The sequence below is a fragment of the Triticum dicoccoides genome, chromosome 7A, assembly GCF_002162155.2.
Source record: "Triticum dicoccoides isolate Atlit2015 ecotype Zavitan chromosome 7A, WEW_v2.0, whole genome shotgun sequence".
NCBI lineage: Eukaryota > Viridiplantae > Streptophyta > Magnoliopsida > Poales > Poaceae > Triticum > Triticum dicoccoides.
Genome location: NC_041392.1, coordinates 649,645,597 through 649,662,239, shown reverse-complemented (window position 1 = coordinate 649,662,239; position 16,643 = coordinate 649,645,597). Strand labels below are relative to the sequence as shown.

The window sequence follows — 16,643 nt, the reverse complement described above, 5'->3', positions numbered from 1 at the left end:
GATGAAGGGTCGCTGCACTGTCCCTCTACCACGGCAACGTGATGGGTGGCTTGGGGAGAGTTAATCTCTCTCAGATCGGTTTTAGGCCCAATCTGGTCGTAATCCGTAGCGACTCCCAGGGCGGCGAAAGCGATCCAAGAGCTCGTTTTTGGAGGAAAGCTCTATTGGATCTAACTGCTCGGCAAGTTCCGAGTTGACATGAAGATTGTTTTCAATGGCTCGAGAGGTCATCGGCGGCGCAGAAGCCGAACAGGCGGTCATAAGAAAACCACCTAGCCAGAGGGTTTGGCCGACAGCCAAAGCTCCCTTAGCAACGGTGCCGTCTTTAAAGACGGGGCGAGGCATCCTTCCTGATGGCGACGACACAGAGGAACTCTCAATGAAAGCACCAATGTCGGTGTCAAAACCGGCGGATCTCGGGTAGGGGGTCCCGAACTGTGCGTCTAGGCCGGATGGTAACAGGAGGCAAGGGACACGAAGTTTTACCCAGGTTTGGGCCCTCTCGATGGAGGTAAAACCCTACGTCCTTCTTGATTAATATTGATGATATGGGTAGTACAAGAGTAGATCTACCACGAGATCAGAGAGGCCAAACCCTAGAAGCTAGCCTATGGTATGATTGTTGATGTGTATGTTGTTCTACGGACTAAAACCCTCCGGTTTATATAGACACCGGAGAGGGTTAGGGTTACATAGAGTCGGTTACAATGGTAGGAGATCTGAACATCCGTATCGCCAAGCTTGCCTTCCACGCCAAGGAAAGTCCCTTCCGGACACGGGACGGAGTCTTCAATCTTGTATCTTCATAGTCCGGGAGTCCGGCTTGAAGGTATAGTTCGGCTATCCGAACACCCCCTAATCCAGGACTCCCTCAGCCGCTATGCATGATGAGATGGAATCACTTGAAAAGAATGGCACTTGGGATTTAGTAAGATTACCTAGAGAGAAGAAACCTATTCGTTGCAAGTGGGTTTTCAAGAGGAAAGAAGGTGTTTCTCCTAATGATGAGACAAGATATAAAGCAAGGTTAGTTGCTAAAGGTTATAGCCAGATTCCAGGTATTGACTATAACAAAGTCTTTTCTCCTATTGTGAAGCATAGCTCTATTCGCACTTTACTCAGTATTGTTGCCATGCATGATCTTGAGCTTGAACAATTGGATGTTAAAACTGCATTCTTACATGGAGAATTAGAAGAGGATATTTATATGGAACAACCTGAAGGTTTTGTTATTCCTGGAAAAGAAAAGCTTGTCTGTAAGTTAAAGAAATCTCTTTATGGATTGAAGAAATCCCCTAGACAGTGGTACAAGAGATTTGGCACATTTATGCTCTCTCAAGGTTTCAAAAGGTCTAATTATGATAGTTGTGTTTATTTGAAAACTGTCAATGGTTCAACTATTTATTTGCTCTTTTATGTTGATGATATGCTAATTGCTGCAAAGAGTATGTCAGGTATTGATGAACTGAGGAAGCAATTGAGTAATGAATTTGAGATGAAGAATTTGGGTGCAGCAAAGAAAATACTTGGCATGGAAATATCCAGAGATAGACCGTCTGGAAAAGTCTATCTAAGTCAGAGAGGATATATTGATAAAGTTCTTCATTGTTTTAATATGCATAATGCCAAGCCAGTAAGTACTCCGTTAGCTGCACACTTCAAATTAACATCAGCTTTATGTCCTAAGTCAGATGCAGATATTGAGTACATGTCTAGAGTTCCTTATTCGAGTGCAGTTGGTTCACTTATGTATGTCATGGTTTGTTCTCGTCCGAATTTATCTTATGCATTGAGTGTTGTTAGTAAATACATGGCTAATCCTGGAAAAGAGCATTGGAAAGCAGTTCAGTGGATTTTCAGATACCTGCGTGGTACTTCTAATGCTTATTTACAGTTTGGCAAAACTAGAGATGGACTTGTTGGTTTTGTTGATTCTGGTTTTGCTGGTGATTTGGATAAGAGAAGATCACTCACAGGTTATGTTTTCACCATTTGTGGTTGTGTTGTGAGTTGGAGAGCAACTTTGCAGTCTATTGTGGCTTGTTCGACTACTGATGCCGAGTATATGGCTATTTCTGAGGCATGCAAAGAAGCTATCTGGTTGAGAGGTTTATACACTGAGCATTGTGGAGATTCATCTTGCCCTATCATATTTTCTGACAGTCAAAGTGCCATATATCTCACAAAGAATCCAATGTATCATGAGAGGACAAAACACATTGATGTCAGATTTCATTATATTCGAGATGTTGCTAAAGGCGATTTGAAGGTATGCAAGATAAGTACTCATGATAACCCTGCTGATATGATGACAAAGCCAGTTCCTACCAATAAGTTTGAGCTTTACTCAGGCTTAGTTGGTATTTCTCACTAGTCCTATGGACTTTGACGCACAAGGTGTTTATGCTGATTTGGATGGGGTTATTCACTTTCTTCAACTACTGGAGAGAATTTGGCTCAAGGTGGAGATTGTTAAATTATGAGCCAAACTATAACGTATTGGACTAGACATAGTACAAACGGTGTGGGCCTTTGCGTTGGTACTGGCGCGTACGAGTACAACTCGTTTACTTGTCCTACAAGGACTCTCATGTATTGCCCTCATATATACTCCATGCAGTCTCACCTCAGACGGTATGTCATCTCGTGCTTGTAATACTCCTCCATCATAGTGATTGTGCCTCCGTGCGTCCGTGATTTTCTCCCGCAAGTGTTTCCACGTAAAAATCTGTGTGCTCTCGTGTCTCGTTTATTCTCGTTATTATCTTACAATAGCCAAAAGCAGGCGTCACCGTTGCATGATCGATAGCCTGCTTATTAATAACGCTAGGGTCTCTGAGCCCTCCCAGATTATGTCACGTGTGGTTAACTTCTTCTCTTCTCTGCTCTCTGCTAAGCCTGAGGTAGGCATTAGATTGGCCAATTCTTTCTGGACCTCTCATGATCAGGTTACGAGTGATGATAACGATGCCTTGCTGATTCCCCTCTCTGCTGAGGGGATTTTCGATACGATATGCACAGCCAACTCAAATGCAGCATCAGGTCCTGATAGTTTCTCCATTCCCTTCTTTAGGCATTTCTGGCCTCAGCTGCGGGGTCTTATCCATGCTATCATTCAAGGCTTCTGGCTGGGAACCGTCGATATTTCTCGACTAAACTATGCGGTGCTTACTCTTATTCCTAAAGTCAAAAGGGGATAACTTAATTACTCAGTTTAGGCCTATAGCCTTGATCAATAACTTCGCAAAGCTTCCGGCTAAAGGCTTTGCCACTAGGCTATCCCCCATTGACCATCGCTCCCTTAGCCCGTTCCAAACGGCTTTCATTAAGCCAGGTTCATTCTCGATTGTATTCTTTGTCTCCATGACATTGTTCATGATCTGCGAGCCCGTGGCTCCAAGGCGGTGATCCTGAAACTGGATTTCGAAAAAGCTCACTATTCGGTCAATTAGAAATTCCTTCAGCAAGTGCTACTAGCCAAAGGGTTTCATGGCACGGTAGTTCATAGGCTTATGCAGTTGGTCACGGGTGGCCACACTGCGGTTTCGGTCAATGGAAATGTTAGCCACTTCTTCGCCAACGGTAGGGGCCTGAGGCAAGGTGACCCTGCTTCTCCTCTTCTATTCAACTTTGTCGCGGATGCTTTATCTTATATTTTAACTAGGGCTGCCGCAGCCGGGCACATTACTCCTGTCAGCTCCCACCGTGTTCCTAATGGTATTTCCCACCTACAATATGCGGACGATACCATCATTATGGTTGACTTAAATGAGGAGTGCATTATCCACCTGAAATTCTTGCTCCTGTGCTTCGAAGCGTTGTCGGGTCTCAAAATTAACTTCACCAAGAGTGAAGTCATTGTTACTGGGGTCTCGGATGTTGAGGCCCAAAGAGTTGGTCGTCTCCTTAATTGCACTCTAGGATCCTTCCCTTTCAAATACCTTGGCCTCCCGATCTCTCCCCTCAAACTCTTGGCTAGAGATTTTGCTCTAGTTGTCACTAAGGTGAGAAATCGGGTCCTACCTTGGAGAGGTCGGTGCAATAACCAAGCGGGCAAGGTTGCCCTTACCAATGCTTGCCTCTCCTCCCTCCCCATGTTCCTGATGGGATTCTATCTTCTCTCTAGAGGGATCCATGCTAGCTTTGACAAGCACAGGAGTGCCTTCTATTGGAATTCGACTGATAATAAACACAAATATAGGATGGTGAAATGGAAACTCATCTGCAGACCCAAAAACCTGGGCGGGTTAGGCATTACTAATACGGTTGTCATGAATAAATGTCTCATCCTAAAATGGTGGTGGAAAATCATGTCCTCTGTTGAGAGCCCTCTTTGGCTAACCATCCTTAAGGCTAAGTACTTTCCGGGCTCGAGCCCCATGTTTGCTTCGCCCGTTGGTGGCTCCCAATTTTGGTGCCAGCTCGTTAAAGTTCGTCCATTTTCCAGTCTCCGGTCAAATTTGTAGTTCGAAACGGTAAGTCTACTCGTTTCTGCTTAGATTTGTGGTACGGGGAGTCCACCCTCGCTGTAGCCTTCCCGGCTCTTTTTTCTTACTGCCATAATCCGGAGATCTCTATCTTCGATCTCTCCCTGAATAACTGGGACCTAGACCTCCGCAGGACGCTCTCTCCTGTAGAGTTGGAAGATTGACATCGCCTTACTGCTTGCTTCCCCTTGCTCTCGGAGGAAGAGGACTCAGTCATCTGGCCCCATTCTTCTTCTGGTCGCTTTTTGGTCAAGTCAGTCTATGCTAAACTGATCTCTGGCTCTCCCACGTCTAAGTTCAATTGCATCTGGAGAGCCCGTGTCCCCCCTAAGATCAAGATTTTCTTGTGGCAAGCTTTCTGTGGGAAACTTCCCGCGGTGGATCAAATTCGGAAAAGGAACGGCCCGGGCTCTGACAGATGTGCTCTTTGTGGGGACATCGAAAACACTAACCATATTTTCTTTCATTGCTCTTTGGCTAATTTCGTGTGGAGTTGTATTCGTTTTTGGCTGCAAGTGAACTGGAACCCGTCGTCCTTCGTGGACTTGAGACGGCTTTCCAGCGGCTTATCTGGCACTTCTAAGAGGATTTTCTGGGTTGGGTTTGCGGCGATCTGTTGGTTGTTGTGGACCACACGCAACAAATTTACCATCGAGCATTCCTTCCCGGCTAATCCTATGAGTCGCTTATTTAAAGCTGGTGTATTCCTGCAGCAGTGGAGATTATTGATTAAGGAGGCTGACCTCGAAGCTTTCGACGCTATGACATCCAAGATTCGGTCTACGGCTTCTTCCTTGATGCAGCGGAATCGGTCGGCGCCTTAGTTCTGCTTGTTTTTATCCTACCTTTTGATTGTTGGCCTGCGTGCCATGATCGGCTCGTTAGCCATGTACGCTAAACTTCTTTCGGTTGGTTGCTACCTTGTTGGCTTGGCTGTTGGTTGTTGACGGTGATACTCTGACTGGTGGCTTTATTTATAAAGTCGGGCGCATGCCTTTTCTCTAAAACAAATGGCATCTTGTTATTTTCTTTTTTTTATTCCGAACATCAACACACACAGGCAGACAGCTCCTGCTCCATGTTCATTTATTTTGAACATAAATCTGTAGCTGTTTTAAGCTTTACTTTCCATATTTAGGAGCGAGAGAATGGCACAACTATATAACTCTTGCAAACTAGTGACGTATTATTTGGTCCAACAGTAACAATATGGGAGCACTTATGCATCATGTGTCTGAAAAAGATTTATCTTTTGGTCAATTTTTTGAACCATTGGACACCAATCAAATGGCTCTAGTTCATCTTCAACCTCAGCACCTAATTTTGCCGTCGCCGGGCCTACCTCTCCTCCGACGGTGATGCTATGGCGAACCACGTCCTCTCAATCTCGAGCGAGGTCCTAGCGAGCCCTTGCCAATGACACCACGATCGGCCGCTTTGTCACTGTATCGAGTTCTGGCTAAGCCCATTGCCAAAGGGAGTCAAAACTAAAAGGCACCCACCTGCCCATCCTTTCCTTTCCTTCGCCGACCAAACCACGGCAAGCCAAGTCGCCCCAGTCGTCAGAGAGGTCCCCGCTAGGCCTCGCCGGGGACACCTTCGCCTATGTTTCGGTCTCGGTGCGCCGCTCTCACTCTTGAAAAGAATCAACCTGTCCAAATTTTATTTTCAGGCAACTGGTAAATGGCAGGTCCAGTTAATTATTGATGAAAATATAAATATAAAGGACCGCAATATCTGGTGAACGTTTCGGTGCATTTTTTCAGGTGAATGCTAAACTCGGCATGGCAACTTTGTAGGATTTGCTATGATTGGAGGAGAAAATTGACATCCATCGCAAAAAACAATTACCACGTTTTCATAGAAAAAGTGGTGTTCGATCGATCGTGATCATACAGAGGACGTTTGCTGGGAGGCCCAAAAAATCTGACGTTCACCAGGTATAGTTTCCGAATTTAAAACATCCGGGAGTTACCGGTGCGGGGACAGCGATTGCAGTTGTCAAATTGTACTACATTGTAAAGGATTTTTCAAAGTGTGCGCATGTTTCTAACTACATTGTGAATATATGATCAAAACTTCTTTGAGGGAGCTATACTCGCTTGTATATTGCAAAGATCATGGCTAGTTAGGCCTGCTTTTCCCTATTAGTGACGACGCATCTTAAGGTGGCTAATGCAAAGGCTTTCTCAAAAGTTGGAAATCTAAAGAAACTACACGTTGAACTTGAACTAATGTAATCAAAATATTTAACAGGGGCATGCTTCATTAAGTGGATGCCTAGAAGAGCAGATGCCCATGTGCTCCTTATGGTAGCATTCAACTACATGAAAACATCCATCACATGGTTGCTACAGGGCACAATATCAAACCTTAACGTACACGTGATCATATTTAAGCCTGGGAAGCGGGATAGAATAGGATCATGATTCACAAAGAAGCCATCCCATCCCGCATACCTAAGGTCGAGCGAGGGATTGAGTTCGGCCTTTCTTAGTTTCATATAAGCATACACCATGCACACAATGCACAGAAGTTTTTACTTAGTTGGAACTGCTTGGCAATTCCGGTGAAAGTGAAACACACAAATATCTTAGGACTTGGAAGCATCAGGATTTATTTGTGACGGCGCTGACCTGGATTTCTTAGCGAAGTAACAAGACCATGACCAACGGATGCTTCCTAAACTCATGAGGAGAAGGAATGTTTCCTCCTCCTCATGCTTACGGACGGCTTGTCGACGCTACGCTGTTCTTTTTGGGTCCCATACTGTGCTCCGTCTCCAGGCACCAAGTACATGCTGACTTTAGCGGGTGGTGCTGTACGCTCCCGTGTAGTGTGTTGTGACCTCGTCACCGGCTTTGAGAACGCCGCGGAGGCAGAGGCGCCAAATGGCCTCTCTGTTTGGGCGACTGCGTAGTGAGTTCACACTTCACACTAACGGGAGATCTGGTGCTACGTCGTTTTCAGCTCACAGTAGTGATGAACTAGTACACAGTTAATTCTCTCAACTTACTACTCGTCGGTTCACAAATGGCATTTTGTTTTTCTCCACTCTGAACATCAACGGACATAGGCAAACTACTCCCTCTGCAAAAAATAATATAAAATCTTTTAGATCAAACGATCTTACTTTTTTTACAGAGGGAGTACTAACGATTTATTTTGTCCAACAATAACAATAATATGGGAGCACTTATGCATCATGTGGGTGAAGAAGATTTATCTTTTGGTCAATTTTTTAGCCATTGGACTCCAGCACCTGATTTCTACGTCGCCGCGCCCAGGGGCGGAGCTAGACTTATTCAAGGGTATGCAATGCATACCCAACAATTTTGGCAAAAGAGAATCAGTATATATGTCCATACATACATGTATATGCATGATAGCAGTCTTTTCACGTGTAGAACTCAGGAAAAAACAAAATGCATAGCCATCCCGTGCCCTCCCACTTCATTCCTTACGTGTCTGGGCCTAAGTATTAGCTTGAGCTGCTATCGGATCAGTAGACTTTTAAACTTGCAACAGACCTTGAACTGCCTATATACCAGCCCTGCCTCTTGCCCTCCTGCTATATCCCAATATCACGCCTTGTCCTCAACAAGCATGGCGCATGCAGCACACTCCACGTCAACAAGGCATGTAATTATGTGAGCTTTTCATCTGGATTTGTTATTTTTGAGAACATAGAATGATTTGTAATGTATTGATTGATTTTCTTTCAGAATAATTTTATTAGCTAATTCAATGTAGTCTGTTGCCTTCAATCAAATTTAAGCACTAATTTGCATTTGTTCGGTTAACACTTGAGAGAGGAGCTAAATTGACTTGGCAATTGGCAGTGATATTAGAATTGTAGACTATAGTGTTAAATTATATTTTTCTCCTTATTTTCAAAATGCCACCAAACTATTCGAGATTGTTTCTAGAAAGACAAATTGTAGTTCATCATGGTCATTGTGAACTTTCATGTCATATATTATTATATGTTACAAAAAAAATATAGCTTCGCATACCCATGTAAAAAATCCTGGCTCCGCCACTGGCCGCGCCTACCTCTCCTCCGATGGTGATGTTGTAGCGAGCCGCATCTTCCCCATCTCCAGCGAGGTCCTAGCAAGCCCTCGCCAACGATGCCACGGCCGACCACTTTGTCACTGTCTCGAGTTTTGGCTACGTCCAATACCAGCGGCAGTCGAAACTAAAAGGCCCCCACCTGGCCCATCCTTGCCTTGCCTTCGCTGACCAAACCACGGCAAGCCAAGTCGCCCCAGTCTTCAGAGAGGTCCCAGCTCTGCCTCGCCGGGGACACCGTCGTCCATGTTTCGGCCTCGGTGCACCGCCTCTCACTCTTCCAAAGTATCAATCTGTCCAAATTTTATTTTCAGGCAACCGATAAATAGTTAATTATTGATGAAAATATAAATTTAAAGGACTGCAACATCTACTGAACGTTTTGGGGCATTTTTTCAGGCAAATGCTAAACTTGTCATGGCAACTTTGTAGGATTTGCCATAATTGGAGGAGAAAATTGACATGTAGCGCAAAACAAATTACCACGTTTTCACAGAAAAATTGTTGTTCGATCGATCGCCATCATATGGGGGACGTTTGCTGGGAGGCCCAAAAAAGTTTGACGTTCACCAGGTATCATTTCCGAATTTAAAACATTCGGGAGTTGCCGGTGCGGCAACAACGACTCCAGCTGCTAAAAACTACATTTTGAACCTGAATTGATATGATCGAAACATCTTTGAGGGAGCTATACTTGCTTGTATATTGCAAAGATCAGGGCTAGTTAGGCTTGCTTTTCCCTATTAGTGACGACGCAACTTAAGGTGGCAAATGCAAAGGCTTTCTCAAAGGATGGACATCTAAAGAAACTACACCTTGAACTTGAACTAATATAATCAGAATATTTCACAAGGGAATGCCTCATTAAGTGGATGCCTAGAATAGCACATATATGAATGCCCATGTTCTCCTTATGGTAGCATTCAACTACATGAAAACATCCATTGCATGGTTACTATAATGCATAACATCAAACCTAGCTTCATGTAGATTTGCTCTTATTCAAGCTTGAGGAGAGGGATAGAACAGGACCATAATTCAGAAAGAAGTCATCCCACATACCTATGGTTGAGCGAGGGGCTGAGCTCGATCTTTGTTAGTTTCATATAAGCATAGACCATGTGCGTAGCGTGCACAATTTTTTTACTTAGTTTGAACTGCTTTACAATGCCATTGAAACACACAAATATCCTAGGACTTAGAGGCATCAGGATTTGTGACCGCACTAGCCTAGATTTGTGAGCGATGTAACAAGACCATGATGGTTAGGGTAAGCATGAGCCTTGTTCGAGCTGCTAGCATTTGCGTTCTTCACTGGATAGTATTTGTTGACCTTTAACCAGGATTTCAATCTTTGCTTCTATTTTGTTGATATGTTGCTAGGTAGAAGATGCTAACTTTAGGCCCCATTTGGTTGTGAGGGATCCCTGCAGGATACCTGCCATTTCCCCGGTTGGATAAACCACGTGTTGAGTTCGCCCTGGGCAAGCAAACATCGCCGTTTGGTTTCGCGCGAGGGAGGAAGAACCCTGACCTTTCCACGGCCCATCCCCGGGTAGATCTCCCCTGTAGCGACTAGTCGGGGAGAAAACCCTCTACTCGTTCGCTCGCCCTCCCTCGCAACCCTTCAGCCTCATTCTCCATGCTTCACGCTGCTGAATTGAAAGCGCTGCCCCCGCCCCGCCCCCGACCTCCCCTCTGGCATCTCGTCCAAACTGGGTTGGTGGTCTCCCCATGGTGGGAGAGAGGATCCCCCAAAACCATGTAAATCTCCCCGCGGTGGATTAGTGCCCTGGGAAACTTCACCTTTCCAACCAAATTAGGCCTTAATGTTGTATTTCGACCACCCGTTGATTTTGTTAGAGAACATGAAACAAGGCATATTAAGAGGTTTGCAAAAACTTCGTGAGCTTTTAGAAAAAATGTCTATTAGTGTGTCTAGAAAAAAATTGCGTCATTTAAATTTTTGGAGTGTTAGTTCTTCACTCTACCAACAGATTGTGTATCGTTCAGCTTCTTTCTTCATTTCTTCTTCCTCCCACGCCGCCAGCGCTGTCGGGCTTGCCTCACCCTCCTAGAAATAGTTGCCCACCAATGTGGTTGTGTTGGTGCCGCCCCAACGTCCCTCTAAAGCCCCTGTTCTCTAACCATGGCAACGACACTGATAGGTGGGAACCCGATGAACGAGTTCACGCCCGAGGGTGGCCCGATCTTCATGTCGTAGGATCGAATCGGGAGGGATAACTAGCTGCAAGCAGTCGGATAACTAGCTTTATACCTGCCAAGGTTGGATGCAACTCGTACGTTGGGGATGGCTGACCGAAGCTACAAGAACTCCAACCCGCTGTCCGAACAATCACAGAACCACAAACCGGTACTAATCCACACAAAATGGCTGAAACCGTAGAGCATGAACTAGGGGGAACTAGAGGCTCCTTCTCGCGAATCTGAATGAACTCACAAGAGGAAAGGTAGCAAGATCTCTCGGATCTCTCTAGCAGTCTTGCTGCATAAGCTTGTAGCTGAATGGTTTGATAAAAGGTTCTTTAGAGGATGGGGGAGATGGGGTTTTATAGCAGGGACAACCCCCCTTAGCTAGGTGTGAAAATGGTTTCAAAAGTAAGCAGTTTTGCATGGCTTTCTTGGTGAATAAGCAGTCAACTTTGGGAGTTGTTGCAGAGCTCCTCGGAAATTCGTGAAGTCTTGACAGCCTGGACACCTTCCACGAGAATGATTAGAACTTTTGACTCACAACTCCAAATGATGTGAGGTTTTTTGCATTGGAAAGATAATTTGATGTAGCTTCTGTTGATGTACCCCTATGACCCCGTCTCTCCATCACATGGGTGTGCCACACCAAAACATCAGAGGTAAAAACTGACAGCATCAGCTTCACTTGCAACTTGTTTTCTCCAAACTTGTTCCTCCAAAGCGGTTGCTTCAAGAGCTCATAGGTTATTGGATTGATTCCATGTTATACCTAAGTTCAACCAACAACAATGGAGATGAAAGCATAGTTGTGTCATCAAGGTTACAAGGTAAACTTAAGTTAGCGTTCACCTGGTCACTTATTTGTTTGGTGTGACTTCTTGTGATTGGACCTATAATTGTTGAAGACTTGTCGATGGTTGTGGTGTCCTCATCATCCTCCCCCTCTTGAAGAGGAGTCGTCCTCGACTCTGATGGTCCAAAGTATGGAGAGAGGTCGGACACATTGAAAGTTGGACTAACACCATAATCCATCGGAAGGTCAATCTTGTAGGCATTGTCATTGATCTTCGCAAGAACTTTGAATGGACCATCTCCACGTGGCTGCAACTTGCATTTGCGTTGATCTGAGAAATGATCCTTCCGCAGGTGTACCCACACAAGATCACCTTCTTCAAACAACACCTTATTTCTTCCCTTTTTTGCTCGTTTTGCATATTGTTCAGTCATCTTCTCAATATTTTCCTTGGTCTTCTCATGAATTTTCTTCATGAAGTCAGCACGCTTACTTGCATCAAGATTGGTTCGCTCCTGCAATGGTAAAGGCAAAAGATCTATGGGAGCAGCAGGTTTGAAACCATAAACAATTTCAAAAGGACAAAATTTAGTGGTCGAATGTACTGCCCTGTTGTATGTAAACTCCACGTGGGGGAGACATTCTTCCCACATTTTCAAATTTTTCTTTAAAACTTCTCTCAGCATCATGGATAGCGTGTGGTTGACAACTTCAGTTTGTCCATCTGTTTGTAGGTGGCATGTAGTGGAAAAGAGAAGCTTTGTCCCTAGCTTTGCCCACAATGTATTCCAAAAATAGCTCAGAAATTTGGTGTCACGATCTGAAACAATGGTGCGTGGTACTCCATGTAGCCGCACGATTTCCCTGAAAAACAAATCAGCAATGTGTGAAGCATCATCGCTCTTATGACACGGGATAAAATGAGCCATCTTGCTAAACCTATCAACCACCATAAAAACTGAATCACTCCCCTTCTTAGTGCGTGGTAATCCAAGAACAAAATCCATAGAAATATCTTCCCAAGGTGTACTAGGAATGGATAAGGGCGTATAAAGTCCATGAGGGTTTAAACGTGACTTAACTTTGCGGCAAATCTCACAACGTAGTATGTAGCGCTCAACATCACGCCTCATTCTTGGCCAAAAGAAATGGTCAATCAGCACACTCTCAGTTTTCTTTGCTCCAAAATGTCCCATGAGACCACCATCATGAGCCTCCTGCAAAAGAAACAAACGAACAGAGCAATCTGGGATGCACAATTTGTTAGCTCGAAACAAGAATCCATCATGCAAGTGAAACTTTTCCCAACCTTTCCCCTCACTACACTTTGAGTGTGGTTCAGCAAAATATGGGTCATTGACATACAATTCTTTGATGCTTTGCAGCCCAAGAATTTTAGTATCAAGTTGTGAGAGTAAAATATGGCATCTAGACAAAGCATCAGCAATAACATTATCTTTTCCTTTCTTGTACTTGACAATATAGGGAAAAGATTCTAAGAATTCACTCCATTTTGCATGTCTACGATTCAGTTTTTGTTGATCCCTAAGGTGCTTTAAAGATTCATGGTCGGAATGTATCACAAATTCTTTAGGCCACAAATAATGTTGCCATGTTTCTAAAGATCTCACAAGTGCATATAATTCTTTGTCATAAACTGAATAATTTAGAGTTGGACCACTTAGCTTCTCACTAAAATATGCAATAGGCCTACCTTCTTGCATTAGTACGCCTCGAATACCAACACCACTTGCATCACATTCAATTTAAAAATCTTACCAAAGTTGGGTAGTGCAAACAATGGTGCAGATGTCAATTTTTCTTTCAGCTCTTGGAATGCCTTTTCTTGTGCATTTGCTCACTTGAAGGGAACATCTTTCTTGGTTAGCTCATTCATTGGGGCAGCAATGGTGCTGAAGTCCTTCACAAACCGATGGTAGAAACCAGCAAGGCCAAGAAAGCTTCGTACTTGGCTTACATTTTGTGGAGGCATCCATTCACGGATGGCCTTGACCTTCTCCTCATCTACCTCCACACCATGACCTGAAACAACAAAGCCAAGAAACACATTTTTTTCTATGCAAAATATGCACTTTTCCTTGTTAGCATATAATTTCTCCTCTCTTAGGACAGCAAGCACACACTGAATGTGTTCAACATGTTCATCCAAAGTTTTGCTATAAATCAAGATGTCATCAAAGTAAACAACCATAAACTTGCCAATGAACATTCTAAGCACATGATTCATTAATCTCATGAAAGTACTAGGTGCATTTGTCAATCCAAATGGCATAACTAACCACTCATACAAACCAGATTTTGTTTTGAAAGCAGTTTTCCATTCATCACCCTCTCTCATTCTAATTTGATGGTAGCCACTTCGCAAGTCAATTTTAGAAAAGAGGATGGCGCCACTAAGTTCATTAAGCATATCATCAAGCCTAGGTATGGGGTGCCTATACCTCACGGTGATGTTGTTAATGGACCTACAATCACAACACATTCGGGAAGATCCATCTTTTTGGCACTAAAAGAACGGGTACAGCACAAGGAGAGAGACTTTCCCTTACATAACCTTTGTTTAGTAGGCCTTCAACTTGTCGCTGAATCTCCTTGGTTTCCTCCGGATTTGTGCGGTATGGTGGTCGGTTCGGCAATGGGGCTCCTGGAACCAAATCAATTTGGTGTTCAATGCCTCTTTGTGGTGGCAGCCCTGGTGGTATCTCCTCGGGGAGCACATCTTCATACCCCTGCAAAATTTCAACAACAACACTAGGAGTGGTGGAGGTTAATTCATTAGTAGACAAAAAATTGTCCTTGTACAAAAGTACAAAGAACACGGAATTGGGTTCTCTCAACTCTCTCATGTCACTTTTTCTAGCCATCATAACTAATCCCTGTTTTCCCCATGTCTTGGTCAATTTAAGCTGTGGGGTTTTATTTATCTTTGGATTCTCCCGCTCACTATGTTGGTGGATGTCACTCAAGTGTTTCTCGCTCACTCTCTCTTTCTTTTTCAGATCATCCATCAATATTTCTTCGAGTGTCAAAGGGAGCAAAGATATGCGCTCTCCCTCGTATTGGAATGAGAGACGATTAGTATGGCCGCTGATTTGCACATCATGATCATACAACCAAGATCTTCCCAACAGCAATTGGCATGCTTGCATTGGCACCACGTCACATTCCACTTGATCCCGGTACTTCCCAATGGAAAACTGAACGGTGACAATGTTGCTTACTCGAAGTGTACCACGATCATTAAGCCATTGCATCTTATATGGACTTGGGTGCATTCTTTGTTTCAGTCCCAACTTCTCTACCAAATCTGAACTCGCAATGTTGTTGCAACTGCCATTGTCAACAATAATTCTGCAAACCTTGTCCTTGATGGTACCACGGGTGTGAAAAATATTATGTCGCTGCCCTTTCTCTTCTCTAGCTGCATTAACACTAAGCACACAATGAGAAACAAAGCAATCTCCCATGTCGGCCTGAATATCACAACCACTCTTCTCGCCCTCTTCATCCTCATGATCACCCAATGCTCCATTATCTTCATGCTCACTCTCAGATTCCCATTCACCTTGTTCATTCACAAAGAGAACTCTCTTGTTTCGACATTCAGAAGAAATGTGACCATGCCCTTTGCACTTCCAACACTCAATATCTCGGCTTCGAGATGATGGTACAGACGTGGGGTTAGAGGTACTTCCAGCAGCAAAAGGAGCACGCTTGTCCACATTCCTAGGGGCTGGTGATGATGCCGATGAAGCCGCTATTCGTCGGGTGGCAGTAGGGTGTGAAGTATGTTGAAACTGAGAACCACCATGAGAGGCACTTGGCTGCAACCTTTGCCATGGTGTGGTGGTGCGGTTATGAGATATCTGTCCATGACCACTCCTCTGCACCTTCCTCTCCGTACGCTTTGCTTACTCCAAAATATCTTGTAGAGTGTTATAGGGAAACATCTCCACAAAATCAGAAATTTCATTGTCGATACCATGCAAAAATCTTTCCATCTTTGACTCCTCATCTTCATGAATACGAGCACGAACCAACAAAAATTCCATCTCTTTATAGTACTCATCCACCGTGCATGTACCTTGGCTGAGGCGCTGCAATCTGTTTCGGAGATCTCTTTGATATTGTGAAGGAACAAACCTTCGCCTCATGGCTTGTTTCATCTCTTCCCAAGTGTCAATGTGATCACGGCCTAGCAGCAGTTGATTTTCTTGTAGTTGATCCCACCAAGTGACTGCATAACCAGAAAACTCAACACAAGCAAGGTTTACTCTCTTCGGATCTGCAAGGTTATGGATACGAAAAATCTGATCACACTCTTCCCAATCAAAATATGCATCGGGGTCTTCCTTTCCTGTGAACTTGGGGATATGCAACTTGATTCTTGCTATGTCATCTCGACCATCTCGATCACGACGTTCTGCACGACGCCCATCTTCAGCAGCACGACGGTATGGGACACCATCATAATCATCAAAATCATCTCCATGACCACGAGCAACACGCTCATGAGGGTCATAGTAGTGCCCACGAGGACCATGCCCTCGCCCTCGAAGTTGTCCTCCTCGCTGCCCTCCATGAGCAGCAACACCACGCCCACGAGCAGCAGCCACATGTCCACCATGGCTGTTGTTATCATCCTCCAAGTCACCATCCACAGCAGCATGCACGGAATTTTCATCCCCAACTTTCTCAAGTGGGTCAATAGGGTGTTGTCGGTGTCGAACCCTATCGCCACCTGCTGGAGGTCGCTCGTGAAACATCCTTCCAAGGTCTTGAACCATGTTCTGTAATTCCTGAAAATCAGCACGTGTGACCGGGGCATCTTCTTCCCCATGGTTTTCTCCATGAACACTCGATCTAGATCCGTCCATGTTAGTAAGGCCAAAAGTGGAATATGATAATTTTGTGGAATCACACAACCTCACCTCTTACTCACCAAAGTTCTTATGAGTTCACATCAGATTGTGCTTCTCCCGGATGTGTTAAAGCGATTGAAAGACAGGGATCAAAGAACTAGCTTCGGTTTTTGGTGGAGCTCGGTGGGGTAAACA

At 44.4% G+C, this 16,643-nt stretch overlaps 1 pseudogene; it reads right to left on the bottom strand.

The window, feature by feature from the left end:
* Positions 1–11,535: 11,535 nt before the first annotated feature.
* Positions 11,536–16,426, bottom strand: LOC119333794 (annotated as a pseudogene).
* Between the last annotated feature and the right edge of the window lie 217 nt (positions 16,427–16,643).